Source organism: Tinamus guttatus, unplaced genomic scaffold (genome assembly GCF_059628265.1).
Source record: "Tinamus guttatus ecotype Peru unplaced genomic scaffold, ASM5962826v1 Tinamus_guttatus_pri_ptg001006l, whole genome shotgun sequence".
Lineage (NCBI taxonomy): Eukaryota > Metazoa > Chordata > Aves > Tinamiformes > Tinamidae > Tinamus > Tinamus guttatus.
In genome coordinates this window covers 2,501-17,860 of record NW_028289540.1, presented here as the reverse complement: position 1 = coordinate 17,860, position 15,360 = coordinate 2,501, and positions in this window count along the sequence as shown.

The following is a 15,360-nucleotide window of genomic DNA, read 5'->3' as shown; positions in this document are numbered from 1 at the left end:
AACACACTTCCCCTGCAAAACTGAAATGGGTCTGGAAAAAAAAAAACACTTCTAGCAAAATTATAAAGAAAATCTTAACCATAGAGCTTTCATTTGGTAAGTCTTAATAAAACTGTGAGGCTTTGGAAAAAAAAATGCAAGAAGTTTGACTAATTTTCCCTTCCTTGCAATAAAAAAAAATCCTGCAAATACTTTGCTAGCCAAAGATATAGTGGGAGTTTAAAATATAGACTGTGATGGGACTTTGTTAAAATCTGAGCTATGGAAAAAAATTCAATTGCATGCATCAGTCTTGCCATCTAGTGGCTATGATAAAGAAGTGATAGAAGTGAACACTGGGCATGGATACGCTTGTATGCGGATCCAAGTGGGATGAGCTTGGGGAAAGGAGAGGTACTGTTAGGTCTGGTTTTCGAATCGACGGAGAAAGAGGCAAACACCATCGATATATTGTGCTTTTTAATAATAGGAGAAAGATAATAAGTATTACCAGCTAGCTGGGGTCCGGGCTTTCCCACGCAAGGGTCACACTACGGACCCCGACCACTTCGGGCGTCCCTCTTTTATACCGTTCTTACCCAAGAGTGTTCCCCCTCCCGTTTTCCTGTTTTGCATTCTTGTTAATGTTATCTATTTTGCTGAATTAAAACATCTGGATAAGCAGCCCTTCTATCATCCTGATTGAGGGCAGGGCACCCTAACCCCGCCACCTATCAAGGGTCCAGACCTTGCCATGAGCAGGGCATCCTGACCCTGCCATCTATCAAGGGTTCTGCCCCTGCCATGAGCAGGACATCCGGACTCTGCCAGTTATCATGGGTCCTTGCGCTCTAAGACTCAGCTTATTCTACATTAGCTATTTAACCCCTACCGGCCATTAGCTATTTAACCCCTACCTTCCTGGCTAATGCACCCTACAGTACAAGTTCTCCCTGAAGGGCCCTGTGAGGTGCTAGGTGCTTCACACCTAATCTTCACTGCACTACGCACTGCAATTACATGGACTAGCCACTGTGCTAGATATTAGATTTTATCCCCAAAATTCTGCTACTTCTCTCTGCTACTTATTTCCACGTAAAAGAAAAAGAGTTAACTTTGAATTCAGTAAAGGAGATTTTTGTTTTGTCATTGCAACTGGAAACAAAGGCAAAGAAGTAGACAGTGAAGTCCTTCATCGTTATCTCCAGACCATCTGTATCTACTTAATTTTGGCCATTAACTGACACAGTTCATTCACTGGATGAGGGAAGATGTTTTCTGTTGAGCAAAGTGCTTTGACTGAAGCATTTCAAAGCTTGGTTCTAAAAAAAAAAAAGCTCAATTTTGAAACAACATAGCTTTAATTAGGAGAATTAGAAGCATCTGAAAATGAGAACAAGAATATGTTCAGACTGAAGAATATGCTGCACTCCTGGTGCAGGAGTGTTCTACACTTTTTTAGGAATAACCTGCAGCTACTACTGCCCCTTCCCTACACATACAATGCCTAGGAAGCCCTCATTCTCCATCCTGCACCCACATCCAGTTGCATGATGTGTGTATGGGATGGATAAACCCATGTATGTTCAGAGATGTGACCAAAAATGCCACCTCTGTCCCCCACAGTTGCACAACAGTGTTCAGGAACATCAGTGTTCAGGCTCGGGTGGCCTGATGCACTGAAGTTTGCTATTGGAGAGCTGAGGTACCCCGTGGCCTTCGAAGGCTTCTGGAACTGCCAGCTGGACGTGCTGGGGCAAAAGCCTGGGGCTGCTGCACAAAAAGGGGTAAAAGGGGGCTCTGAGAAATGGAAGGGAATTGAGGCTGAGGCTGAAAGGCACAATGGGTAACTGCTTGGAACTGGTTGGCTCAGGGGTATTTTCCAGCTTGATATTTTACTTATAATGGCTATAAATAATAAAGAGCTTCTCCATTCTGTCTCAAAGGGAGCTGGAAAATGTGGTTTCATAGTTGAGTCAGGAGCATGTCTGCTCTCCCCTGAGCCTCTGCTGTTGCTGTCTATAATACCAATGTGATTCCTTCTTATAGTTCTCATTTTAAATTTACCCTCACTGATGAAGCTTCTAAGAACTTCTCTAAGTGCATGTGATATTTAGAAACCAGAATAACACCTGTAAAACAAAGGCTGTTCAAGATCCAGTGTGCATCTGGTTACAAGCTATCTTAAAAGCAAACAAGAGGTGAATTTGTCATTTAACATCCTCCATAGGCTGCAGTACAGTCAGACCAATGCCGCTGTAGAACTATCACAAAAACACTCACTTGCTCCCATGAGATGATACTGTGGCGTTCAGCTGGCTCCTTTTCCACAATCGTCACCTCAGCAACTCCTGGAGAAGTCTCTAAAATGAAAAGAAGAGTGTGTCTGCAGATGCCATGGATGACAAACACTGTGAGCCAGACAACTTTGCAAGTTAAATCTGACTGACAACTGGGGAAATGCATTCCTGACTGCGAGAACTACGCTAGGCACTGAGCTGGGACTTGCTCTGGTCTGTAACTGTCCTCAGCATGTCTTGGTATGAGGACGCTTAGTGCTCCACAAGTTGGCATCCTCTGATCGTTTTTATATACACTTACAGACACACACCAAACACAGATTTTGTATTTAAGCTCTGATCTTTTGCAGAGGCTTCATGGAAAAAAAATCAGCCCCAGCTCCTGAACATGCTCTAAAAGTCAGGTGAATCTTTTTTTTTGTAAACATGCTCGGTGGCCTCAGTTGAGCAAGATATTTCTAGCTTGACACTAGATGTTGTGCACTGTTGCTGTGAAATGTGAACCTCATATTCCACAAAGATGGGTGCATTTCAGGGCTGGAGTCTGAACAGATGTAGGGTCTGATCCTGCAGAATGGACCAGTGTGAACAAACATCAGCTCCCTAGAATCCCAGCTGGGCACATGAGGAGCTGTTAAGAGCACTGAGCTCATCATTTGTAAAAATGATCTGAATATTTATGGGAAAGAATGGAATATAATATAAATGCAAGATACTAATCTACATAGTGCTATCCTTGCAGGTATGTGATGGCAGAGTAGCCTCCCTCGCACTTATTATTTTATAATGTTTTACTCTGTCTACAGCCAATGAAATGGTTCCCACTGACTTCATTCACTTTGGATCAGGTCTAGAAGGACTACTTACTTGTTAAGGGAATTGCAAACCCAGCACACAAGGCTGTGCAGCAGAAATGATCACTATGCAGGGCTTTCAAGACCAGTTCTGCTGTGAAAGCATGGGCTCCCAATGCTGTCACACATATTATAATTGCTTTCTGATAAAATAGACACAGTGCACTAGACAGGAAAGGCAGGCACCAGAGAGCTTTGGCTCTTTTTTTATCCCCAGCTCTAGGCTCTAATTCTAGGAACAGAGCTGCCCTTGTCTGTTCTGCTGGTGGAAAAGCAACAGCCAGCAGAAGGAAGTCTGAGCTTGGCTTTAATTGGAAGTATTGATTGTTACATTGTCAGATAAAATAAAAGACAAACTGTATCATCAGAAAACAAAACTCAAAGTTAAAGATTGAAAAAAATATATCATAGTAGGTCACCAAGGTAATCCTTCTGGCCAGTACAGGTCTCTAATCCCTAAAAGACTTTCTGCTATTTTGCCAAGCTTCACTTCAAATAGTTGGGTGCAAGGCAGGGCAATATGTCTCTTGCTCAAATGCACGTCTTCCATATGGAGACCGTATTCTGCTCTTAAGGGAGTGCATGGAATCAAAGAACTAATTGGTCTTTTCCACCTGATCCATGCAAGTCTTATAATACGTTAAGAGATTATAACAACAGAGTAATTTTACTTGTTATTTCTGTGATCAAAGAAATAGCAGGGTTGCTTAATTCATTATGCACAAAGGCTCAGCTGGGATGGTGAAAGATGTAATATCAAATCAATTACAGGAAGGTGTCCAGGGATGAGTGAATAGCATCTTCTAGAGAGGTCTGAACCAAATCCAAGATCAAAAGAAGAGAAACTTCATCTTAAAACCCTGAATGTTAAATTATAAATACCCTGTGGGTAAACTAAAGACCATGCTTAATAGATGTGTGCAAGTACTGATGGGAGCTCCATGAAACATGAAGGAGGAAAAGCAGGACAGATGCCATGGCCTGGCCGACATGGTGGCTTTAAGAATCCAGATGGAAGAAGTAAGAGGCCAACCACGTTAGACAGAAGATATGGGATAAAGCTTAACCAGTTCAGGAGAATCCTCCCAGTTAACTATCCTCAATCAATATCACAGTAAATCTGGTCCTATTTTTAGCACATTTCACCTGAAAGGTTCCAAAAATGCTTTGTAGTATTAATTACAATGACTTGATCTAATGGTCTGAGCATAAAGCAGGAAATCACAGCACAAACCGTTATTACTGCACTGCCAGTATTGCCTCTCAGTTGGATAACCTCTCAGCATCTTTGCAAACCTTTGTAAAATTCTTAACCAATAAAGACTCTAAATAGTGAAGTACGGTCCTGTTCTGGTCGGTTAGTTGACAACAGCTAACATCTGCCATTCAATTTTAGTTCTGGGTGATCAAACTTTCTGGAGTGTTACTGTTAGTCCTGGACCTTCAGCAAGCTGAATTACACTGGGAATAAAGAGACCGCTCCCTTTTTCCTCAATTTATAACCTTCATAATGCTTGTGAGAAATCTCCTACCTTGTACTGACTTCCACAGAGACTAGAAGTTGAAGAAAAAAATCTCATACACAGAATTGATTAAAATTAGGTATTTTTGGAATGGTCCCATGAGCATTTACTCAAAGGTATTGGAAAATTAGGTCTCCAGATCACATATCCTGCACGTGTTATATTTTCTTGTTTAAAAGGAGCATGCTGTGTTTTACCATATCATCATTTCCATCTCCCATAGAAGTGTTCCATTAACTCAACGGAGTTAAAAATATATCACTGCTTTGATGTTAAGGTAGGCAGAGAAGTATCTATGAGGCTTCCCAGAAGAAGAGTTAAAATAACGAGATAACTCCCAGTAGCGCAAACTACCAAATAAAGAGTCTTTCTGACTCAAATATCCTTTGTTTTGTGAAAGAAACAAACAGCATGCAGATATTGCTCTGGTAACGTTTTCCAATTTTTTTAGTTCAGCAATCCTAATTAACATGGTGCTGCAATCAACATGCTTTGGACTACTTTATGAAAAGCATGAAATTCACAGAAGGACTGGTGAGACAAAAAAGATCCAGACTAAAACATCACAACAGTGGGCTGGGGAGTGCACTGCTGTATTGCACAACACAACAGACCACAGAAGAAAAGCAGAGAGAAGAAACCAGCAAACACAAGTGCTGTGAACAAGGTGCCACATGACTTTCAGAGCCAAACCCAGATCACCACGTCTTGCTAGCTGTAAAGCAACACGCCTACCCAAGATGATTTTTATGGCAATATTACTTTTGGTTAACATCCTGCAGATCTCAACATCTGAGGGGCAGGGCTGGTAATGTTTTGAAAAGAACTACTTAAAAGAAGCATTGCAACCATATCTGATCATCACTAGTTTCACTCCCTAAATGCTGGCATGGGGTACCATGATCCTGACCTTACAGCTGAAAAACAGACAAACAAAAAACCCCCAAGAAGCCAAATAAGTTTGAAAGAGAGCTCTGAACAGAGCTTGGGGATGAAAACCTGTCCTCATTGAGGTCCATGATCATTTAATCTCATCTGGCTATTGCAGCTATCAGCAACTTGTGCTATTTGTGATACAAAGCACAGGGTTAGATAATCACAGTGATCATTTTTCACTTTAAATTCACATAAATATGATTTTGTTAAGTAAGACTGGTAATACTGCATACACAAGGCTTGGGATAGCTCTGTTGCTTACCAGCCAGCCACATGTCTAGGGCAGTTTGTGCCCTAAGCTGCTGAAAGATGAAAGTTCTAACAACAAAGTCCTTTACACACACTAAGTATTTCCACCAGTATTTCCAACTGCCATAGCTTTGTCTGAGGCACCTTATTTTCTGATGTCGATGTTGAATTCCTCACCCTGCTGATGAATTTCAAAGAGAACTTTGGGGACACAGAGATGCTCAAGATCCGGTCAAAAATCAAAGACAACAAGCAAGACACGTTATAGAAAAGAGCCTGGGAATAAATTGCAGAGAGGTTGTGCCTTCCTCGCTGCCCGCCCTGTGGAGCTTCAGAGCTCCCTCAAGCCAGGGGTCCAAGGGGACCCTGGCCCTATCCTGTCCTGCCGCGGCCTAGTCCGGGTGCTCCCATACAGGCCGCCACTCACCCAAGATGTGTGTAACGCACAGCATGAGCTTGTCCAGGTAGGGCTTTACGCTGCCCAAGGGCTTCTCCTCCATCGTGGGCAGCCCCCAGCCCCATTCACCATCAACTCCCAGCACCAGGCACAGGTGAGTGAGTGCGTGTGGAAAGGAGAAAAGGACCCTTTTGTCCCTCCTCCCACTCCGTAGCGGAGCTGCGCCGCCAGGAGCGCTGGGAGGTGTAGTTCTCCCGCCCCCCGCCCTGCTCAGGTCCTACGGACGGAGCGGCGCGGCAGGGAGGCCTCATGGGTAGTTCCCGGCGCGCGCGGCCGGGCGCCGCCCGCAGGACTACGCCTCCCAGAATGCCCCTCTCCTCCGCGCGCCGCCTGCGGCTCGGCAGTCCCTGGCGGCGGCGGGGCAAGGTTGGGCGCGGGTAGTCAATGGGTTGCGAGTGTTGGGGGAGGGGGGGGGGGAGGGCAGTGGAGGGCACTCTGGGAGTGGCGGTTGTTTCAAGATGGTGGGGGTGGCCGCTGGGCTGGGTGGTGGCGTTTACTGGAGTGGGGACTGTATCCTTCCGTGGCGAGGGAGCTTCCTGGAGCCGCGGCCTGGGCAGAGTCTCTGCCCGGGGGCTGGGGCTGCTGGGTGGCGGCGCGATGGGGAAACTGAGGCAGGTCCCGAGCCCGGCGGCGGCTGTGGAGGAGACGGGAGAAGCCGGAGCTGCTCCGCGTTCTGGCGGAGGGGTGGGTTGTGTCTTGGTGATGGTGGCTTAGCTGCCTTGACTGCGGAGACAAAGTCCCCAGCCCAAGGTGAGAGGTGTCCTGCCTGAGCATGCCCTAAGGATGCGGGGAGGTAATTCTGTAGGGGAGCTAGGTCCAGGTGGGTCCACTTCTGTGCAGAAACTGAGGCTGGAGCTGCTGGCAGCAAGCAGAAGGTGTGTGGCTTATGTGGCTGGAGTCCAGGCCCGACTTTGAGGCTTAAGTCCTGGGATGAGTCTGCAGGGGACCTAGTGACTGGCGGGGGAGGGGTTTGAAAGTTGGAGGCTTGGTCTATAGGAAACGTGAAAATGCTGATTGCAGGAGCCTAAACTAGGCTGGATGTGTAGCTGGAGTAGGTGGTGGTTGTTAGATGTAGAAGCCTGGCCAGAGAGATGGGCTCACATGGGTCCAAGAACCAGAAGGAGGTTCAGCTGGAGGCTCAGCTACTTGGAGGTGTTAGGGACTGACAGTCTTGCCTCGTAGAGACTTAGGAGCTAAAGATTTAGCTGTAGCTGTAAGGCACTCATGGTGTCACTCTGCCTGGCACTGGGAGTGCAGTTCCAGCATCAGCTAGAAGCTACTGAGAAGGGCATGTTTGCGTGTGCTGATGTGTATGTGCCTGATTGCATACTCCCTGCAAACCAGTGCAGGAGTGAAATGGGCCGTCTATCCAATGGAATGTGTTTGAGGGGCATGTTACAAAGACTGTCCATTTGTGTTTAAAAGACTGCCCATTTGCGTTTAAAACGCACACAACTTTCTTCGTGATGTAATGGTATGAGATTTGGTAAGCACGTATCAGATTTCTTGCTTCACTGTCAGTGTTCTGGCCTGTTGTGGAAATATTGGCATAGTTACGCTGTAGCTGTGTTTATACCAATTAAATACTGGGCCGGCAGGTTGTTTCCCATGACTAAACACACTGTTTTGAGTCTGGCAGAGGCCTCGTGCCTCAAGATATGCCAGGGAATAGGGATCTTGACATACACTTCTGTTTTACCTTTGTTGCTTCTGATCTTGGTCAAGTTTATATATCCTGATATTTACTTTTGCACCATATATATAATAGGATGTACTTTTTTAATGCTGGTTTAACAGTTTTGGAAAACTGAAATTTCTTCTACAATTGCAGAATTTGGCACAGGGTAGCAATGCAGACTCCCACACCATTTTGTTGTACTTTGCTGCAGCGAAGTCAGTGCAGGCTCCTAAGATGTTCAGGTTTTCTGATGCCTGTGATAACCGTCTGCGCTGTTGCCTTGCTGGTAGTAGTCATATAGTGTGTGCAGTCATCTTGCTAGGAGACTTGAGGGATGAGCTTTTACTTGGGGACAAAGATTTGGACTTATTTATGAGCTCCTGAGACACTGCAATTTTCAGCCTAGCTGGTTAAGTGTGTATTGATCTGACTTTAGTTTATTCTGATACACTAGGTTGCAAAACTTAATGGGAGACCCAGAAAGCTGGGGGAGAGCAATAGCAACAGCTCTGTATTTCTTAATCCTGCTACTACATATCTATTCACAGCAGCAGTAATAGTGGAGCCAGACTTTGAAAGCTGAATGTTGTTTAAGCAAATCTGGTTTCTTTCCTACAGCCATGTGTTTCAACACAAATTAGCTATATGCCAGTTGAGAAGGTTATTGCTGGTGCTAAAGATTGTTGTTTCTGGTGGTAGTAAGAATTGCAGATACTCTGTTGTGCATCCTGCGGGTTGCTGCCACAGTTGTGGTGACACAACTGGCTGGACTGGGCTGTGATCCAGACTGGGGGTTCAGTCTATCTTGTTGCTTTTTGGGGGGAAAGGGGGTGCAGTGTTCTACTTTCACAGTTTTTCTAGCTTTAGGATCAGGTTCATAGGGTGACCCCACAAACACTTTGTTGTGACCAGTCAGGAGAAACTGCAGCATGCAGTTTATAGGTGAGATCAGAAGTGGTTTCACAGTGCATAGAAGGGGAAATGACTTTGACAGAAATCCCACATTAAGGTATTTTCAAACTGTGGACTAAGACTGGTGAGTGATGATTGTTAAGAGGTGATAATGTGGAGCCATCATGATCGCAAGCAAGCCTGTGATTGAGCTTTTATTTCCAGTGTGCCAAGTGGCAGTTTTCTGATAGATAATGGTATTGATTGAATTTGAAGTTGCTGTCAAGAGGTGAAAGCTTCTAGACTATTGCTAATTTTATTCTCTATGTGGTAACTTGTTAAATGATTTTTTTGAAGTGTAGCTATTAAAATAAAATATTAGTTGAAATAAGGGTTTGGGGAAGTGATTGGTGTAAGTCAGCTCAAATGCTTACACAACCAAACTTTACTTGTATGAAAATAACTATATAAAATCTTAAATGGATTTACTGTCAACAGAACTGAAATTATGTAATTGGACTTGTAGACTACACTGAGAAGGCTGACAAAAATAAGCAAAATATAAGCAAAACACAGAGGATATACAAAACAGAGGTATAAAAATACAGAGGAGGCGAAATTGATGTGCTGTGTTGGTTTCTTGGTTTAATAGAGTGTGTGTGGAAATAAAAAAAAAAAAAATCTTTATTTTGTCCATCTGAAACTATTGCTTTAAGGAAGATACTATGAAAGCTTCACCCTTCCTTGAATTGTGTGAATTGTGTTGAGTCTTATTTTTAGAGTGACTTAGGAGGCAGGCATTCAAGTTTGGTGATGTGCTGCCTGTTTTTTTGAGAGTTTGATACAATTAAGTAATAGTTAAAACGCCAGGTTACTGAAAGTTTTTTGAAGTGCTTTTCTTGGCAATTGCCGCAGAACAGATTCTGCTCTTGTTAAAGGAAAAAGTCCTTAGGCTTTCAGCTGTTACTCATCATGTGATGATCAGATGAGACCGACCAACTTCCTTTAAAGTCTTTTGCATTTATTCTCATTTATGTTTCTTAGAACGTACTATACAGAAAGCAGTATTTAATAGCAGCATGAATGTAGGCTGTCCTAGAAGTTTGTCAAGGGATGCATGCATATGTGTCAAGGGACTCTATATAATGATAACTTGCTCCAATTTAAATAAATATTGCTTCAGTATCTTAGTAATTGATTTGCACCTGGGGCTGGTCCCTGGGACCTTTTGTGAAGGTGCCCTGAGGATGGATGAAAGTTAATGCCCAGTGAAGACGTTAATAAGACCATTTGCTTTGTCATTCTTCTCTCTCTCTTTTTTTTTATTTATTTTTATTTTTATTTTTATTTTTTATTTTATTTTATTTTTTTTCAAGTTTTTCTTGCTCTTGATGCTTCTCTGGTGTGGCAAGTTTGTTTTCCTATCACCTGCTTTTATAAAATTAAGGGCCAAAATGCTTATTTTTGTTAAAGGAAGTAAATAAAAAGTATTACTTTGGCCCTTTAAATAAAAATACAAATTTATATGCAGTTTCTGAAGAAGAGCAGCCCATGGTATATGTTTCAGGTATGACATTATATTAGGAAGAAAGCGCTTTTTGCTGTGAATGCTAAACTTTGCAATGCCTTTTCAGGTATGTGATTTGTGTACTTATACATAAGGTACGGAGTCATCAGAAGTGCTTTAACTCATAACAGGACATTGAGGATTATAGCAGAGGATTCATGTTTGGCTGCTTAGCTAAACGTACAATATGAGATGAACAGTTTTAGGGGACTTGTCTCTATGGCAGGTACAGCATGGTTCCATCCAGTCTGCGAGGTAAGCTGAATTTTTAATGCGATCTCCAAAGTATTTTGAAGCGTTAGAGATGTTTAGCTCTCCTATAAGCTTTGAGAAGAAGAGTTAAAATGAAGATTTGTTGTTTAAAATAAAATGGAAATTTTTCTTGTGACCTGAAATTATGCATTCTTGTGTGCATTCCTGGGGAGAAGATTGGTGTTCTCAGCCTTCCTTCTGCAGAATTTTCTAATTGTTTTCAAGCATGGAGGACAACTTTTAAAACTAACATCAGGTTCAGCAAAAACATATGGGCATGTAACTCTAGTAATATTATGTACAGCACATGTCCAACAGTTATAAACTTTGAGAAATCTTGCTGTCTGTTTGGAGTAGCATAGTTACCCTTCAAAAATGCCATTCATAGACTATTGCTCCACTGGCAATATAGCTCTGTTAAAAGTCTCTGAAGGAGTTTTGTAGCTAGCATAGTTCAAGTCAGCTGATGTCAGATCATTATACTCTACATTCTGGTAAGAAAGCAATGGTCCTAAATGATGTAAATTGATTTACTCGGGGAAATATTCTTCTACTTCTGTGTATGTGAGGAGAATTTCAACTATCTTGTTTTTTTTTCTTGTGTAGGGTGTAGAGATCATAAAGCTTATAACTTAGTTCTTTTTTATTATTTTATTCTGATGAACTCTACCCTGTTGTACAGCTAGGTGGCTTGCCAGTGTGATTTACCAGAATCCTTCTCTTGAAGAGAAGGGATTGAATCTCACTCATATGAATTCTAGCAAAACTGATTTACCTTTTCCTTATTTGGATAGACTTGAGTGCTACCTAGGAGTTTGAGAGTTGTTGAGAAGACTTCAAAAAGGTATTGCTAGCTCTGGAGCTTTTCTGCCACTTATAATAAATCAGTGATTTGCTATACTGTTCTTGGCCATAATTTGCCATCTTCCTCCTTCTTGTTTGACCGAAGTTGCCTTCTTCCACTTGCATTGTTGTCTTCCAGGGTGTGGAATATATTTTCCACTTCTATAGGATGTTTCATCTAGAAAATTTTTGAGAGGGAGCTATGTTCTAGCCTAAGCTGTGTAGAAAGTACAGAAATCTGGATAAATTATAGTCTTGGCCTCTGTCTCGCTCAGTTTCGCTCACTATGAGTTTTGCAATGGACCTGTAACTCTGCATCATTCCACAGATTCATTTTTACAGGTGCGGTTGTATAAACTTGCCTCCGAGAATTTGTGCATAATAATTTTTGTTTCTTTTATCTTGAGATTCTTCTTTTGTTGTATATCACTAGCCCTGGATTACTGAGTCACTGACTAAAGTTGTTTTTGGTAAATCAAAGTGATTTAAACCTAAGAAGGATTTCTGCTTTGAAACATCCAAAATAGGTAATGACAACCATTATAATACAAGGGACCGTTACAAACGTGAGCTGTAATATGCCCTCTGGTGGACATTGATAACAAATGTTGTGGTTTTCAGTGTGCTAAAGGAATTCATTAAAAGAACTCAAGGGCTGAAATATATTTAAAGTCCTTTTGAGGAGAAGGAGAAATAGTGACTAAACTAAGCTAAGCCACTCCATCATCTTTGAAAGATCCTGGAGAACGGGGGAGGTGCCGGAGGACTGGAAGAAGGCCAATGTCACGCCAGGCTTCAAAAAAAGGCAAGGAGGAGGACCCAGGCAACTACAGGCCAGTGAGCCTCACCTCCGTCCCCGGAAAAGTGATGGAACGGCTCATACTGGCCGTTGTCTCCAGGCACATGGAGGACAAGAAGGTGCTCAAGAGTAGTCAGCATGGATTCACCAAGGGGAAATCATGCTTGACTAACCTGATAGCCTTCTATGATGGAATGACCAGCTGGATAGATGAGGGGAGAGCGGTGGATGTCGTCTATCTCGACTTCGCCAAGGCTTTTGACACCGTCCCTCACAACATCCTCCTGGGCAAGCTCCGGAAGTGTGGGATAGATGAGTGGACAGTGAGGTGGATTAGGAACTGGCTGGATGGCAGAGCTCAGAGGGTGGTGATTAGCGGTGCAGAGTCTAGTTGGAGGCCTGTAGCTAGCAGGGTCCCCCAGGGGTCAGTCCTCGGCCCAGCCCTGTTCAATTTATTCATCAGTGACCTGGATGAAGGCACAGAGTGCTCCCTCAGCAAGTTTGCTGATGATAGGAAGCTAGGAGGAGTAGCTGATACCCCAGAGGGCTGTGCTGCCATCCAGAGGGACCTGGACAGACTGGACAACTGGGCGGTGAAAAACCTCATGAAATTCAACAAGGCCAAGTGCAAGGTCCTGCACCTGGGGAGGAATAACCCCAGACACCAGGACAGGCTGGGCACTGACCTTCTGGAGAGCAGCTCTGCAGAGAGGGACCTGGGTGTCATGGTGGACAACAAGTTGACCATGAGGCAGCAGTGTGCCCTCGTGGCCAAGAAGGCCAATGGGATCCTGGGGTGCATTAAGAAGAGCGTCTCCAGCGGGTCGAGGGAGGTGATCCTGCCCCTCTACTCAGCCCTGGTGAGGCCACATCTGGAGTATTGAGTCCAGTTCTGGGCCCCACAGTACAAGAGGGATGTGGATCTACTGGAGAGAGTCCAGTGCAGGGCCACAAGGATGATCAGGGGCCTGGAACATCTGCCCTATGAGGAGAGGCTGAGGGAGCTGGGCCTGTTCAGCTTGGAGAAGAGAAGGCTGAGAGGGGAGCTGATCAGTGTCTATAAGTACCTCAAGGGAGGCAGTGAGGAGGATGGTGCTGACCTCTTTTCAGTGGTGGCCACCGACAGAACTAGAGGTAATGGCCACAAACTGAAGCACCAAAAGTTCCACAGGAACTTAAGGAAAAATTTCTTGACAGTGAGGGTGACAGAGCACTGGAACAGGCTGCCCAGAGAGGTTGTGGAGTCTCCTTCTCTGGAGATCTTCAAAACCCGCTTGGACGCAGTCCTGTGCCACGTGCTCTAGGTGACCCTGCGTGTGCAGGGGGTTGGACTCGATGACCTCTAGTCCAAGCCTTCCAACCTTAAGCATTCTATGATTCATGAACACTAAGGCAAAATGTTTTGTTTTGTTCTGTTTTTTTCAGATCTCAATTCTGAAGTTCTGATCCTGGACTGGATACCTCTACACTAGATTTCCAAATCAGAAGTAGTATTTACAAAAAATTACAAAAATCCCCAAAACAAAATGAAAACAAGAGCTCGTTTTGGGACCTGCAGTAGTTCATCCATATAAACCTAGTTACAGGGCTAGAGTTTTGTTTGCTGCTCATATTGTTTGCTTTATGTAAGTTTATGTTGTTTTTTAGAAACCACAGGTGTTGTTGGTACAAAACTCATACTTCTTATTTGACATGAGTGAACATACATATGGAATTCCACATTAAAGGTGGATCAGAGATCTTGTGGCAAATGTGTGCTCTCTGTATTTATCCATGTTTGTGCCAAGCAGCAGAGCCAAGTGTGATTTTGATTTCCTTTGCCAAACTTTACTTATTTTGAATCTGGAACAGAGATGGTGTGTGTCTTGTGCCACAAGACAGCTGTGTGTACATGGCATGCAGGAAAACGTTGCAGATGCTGAAGAGCAGACACGGTTTTACTGAGTTGTCAGCTTTGCTCTCAGCAGTCAGCCCTCCATTTTCTTCTGTGAATGGTGACAGCAGAGTCAAGCACAGAAGCCTTGCCCAACAAAGGGGTTGTGTCCTCTGTTGTTGGGGTATCTTCTTTTACTGTTCTTTTCTGATCTTGAGCTGATGGTAAGCTACAAAAATCCTTTCTAAGAGCACAGTGAGCCTTGTAATATTTCTGCTTGGCAGCAGTCAAGTCTTTCCTAGTTCTACAAAAAAGTTTCTGTTCTTTACTGCCAGAAGGCTAAGAAGTAAGTATATGTGTATATACAGAAAACCAAACAAGCCCCTCCTCACCGAGCTCTGTCTAGGTCGTGACATAAATCCAGCATAATCTGATGATGTCATATTCCTTTTCTCTAACTTCCTTTTGTCACCTCCTTTGAATAACTGTCTTCTAACTGCCTGCTCTTTCTGGGCTGTCTCCTGCTTTGTGATACATAAGCACATATTGCCACAGTTCTCCCAAGATCACTTGCTGTTCTTAGTCATTTACTGCATAAGATAGGTGATACAATATATTCATGTGGCTGGGAATATGTCAACTTGCTGTAGTCCTTGTTGAGTACGAGCACAGCATGTGATTGCGATGCAGAGTGAGGCAAATAGCAAGTGAAAGAATCTAGAGATGAGCAGGGTCTGCTAGGTTTTGAGCAGTGCCTTTAGTACTCAGTTATTTCTTAAGGTATATCTTCTTTGATTTTAATATTCTAAGGTACCAACCTAGCCTAGTGTTGCACTTGTCCTGACTTGTTCTCTCTTCTGATTTTTTTTAACCTTTGTTCTCACTTGCTTCCTATCTTTAATTTGTGCAGTTTTGTGCAGTCATTACTACTTTGTGTGGTCTGTGGTGTGTGTTTTTTTTCTTTCCCGCGCGCGCTGTCCCCCTCTTTATCTCTCTGTGTCTCTCGCGCTGTCCCCCTCGCGCGCGCTGTCCCCCTCGCGCGCGCTGTCCCCCTCGCGCGCGCTGTCCCCCTCGCGCGCGCTGTCCCCCTCGCGCGCGCTGTCCCCCTCGCGCGCGCTGTCCCCCTCGCGCGCGCTGTCCCCCTCGCGCGCGCTGTCCC